Source organism: Orycteropus afer, unplaced genomic scaffold, assembly GCF_000298275.1.
Source record: "Orycteropus afer afer isolate SDZICR_OR568_19922 unplaced genomic scaffold, OryAfe1.0 scaffold00112, whole genome shotgun sequence".
In the NCBI taxonomy this organism is placed as follows: Eukaryota; Metazoa; Chordata; class Mammalia; order Tubulidentata; family Orycteropodidae; genus Orycteropus; species Orycteropus afer.
In genome coordinates, this window is record NW_006921699.1 from 5985694 (window position 1) to 5986972 (window position 1279).

Below are 1279 nucleotides of genomic sequence, written 5' to 3' on the forward strand. Positions count from 1 at the left end.
GTATGGAGGGATGGACACTGGGAAGAGGTAACTATGGGGAGGAAGAGGGAGGGGAGCTGTTGCATTGTGGTTAACTGTGGTCAATGACATGAGACTAAGTATATGTGAATTGCTGTATGGAAAGTGATTTTGTTCTGTAAATCTTCACCCAAATCACAATGAAAAAATAAAAGTTGAGTTTTCTTCTCTGTTCTTCCATTCTGAGACTTTCTATAGTGTTCCTGGTCAGAATAGTCTTTAGTGGTCTAGTTCTTCTGGTCTCAGGCTGGAAGAGACTCTAGTTTCTATGGGCCATTAGTCTTGTGCACTAATTTCTTTGTTGAATCTTTGTTTTCCTTCATTCTTCTGTGCTCCAGATGGGAAGAGACCAATAGTTGTATTATAGATGGCTGCTTGCAAGCTTTTAAGCTACTCATTCAACTAGGATGTAAAACATTATCTTTGTGAACTAAGTTATGCCAGTGACCTAGTTGTCCCATGAGACTATGGTCCTGAGCCTTTAAACCCAGTCAATCAATCCCACAAGGTGTTTGGATATTCTAGGAAGCATCCCTAATTGTGCCACTGTGTGCTTTATTGTATATATGAATAATTACATGCAAACACCTACATATATATCTATATATGTAAGCACATGTACTCCCATACACCTTCCAACACCCTATAGCTTACACATCTACCTATACAACCACTCAAGTATTTTTGCTTATTACTGTCATTGCAAGATTACATATGTTATAGCATTTACTGTAGTTGTCTTTTGTTCTTGCATATCTCTAAGGGTCTTCATTTACCTTGATTAAGCTGTGCTGATTTCTCCCACATTGTGTATTGCCTTTCCCATAACCAGAATCCTGACAAGTCTACTATCTACTAAGTGGTTCTTCTACCTCCCCATCCCATCCCTGGTAGCTATTAAAGAATGTTGTTTTCTGTGTGTTTACCTATTCTTGATATAAAAGTGGTGTTATGCACTATTTGTTCTTTTGTGTTTGACTTATTTCACTCCACATAATGTCCTCCAGATTCATCCATGTTATAAAACGTTTTACAGATTTATCATTATTGTTTATCATTGTGTAGTATTCTACTGTATCTTGTTGTTGTTGTTGTTAAGTGCCATCAAGTCATTTCCAACTCTTAGCAACCCCATGCACAGCAGAACGAAACACTGCCCAATCTCGGCCAGCCCCACAATCCCTGCTATACTTGAGCCCATCATCGCAGCCACCGTGTCAATCCATCTCGTTGAAGGCCTCCCCCTCTTTCGTCGACCCTC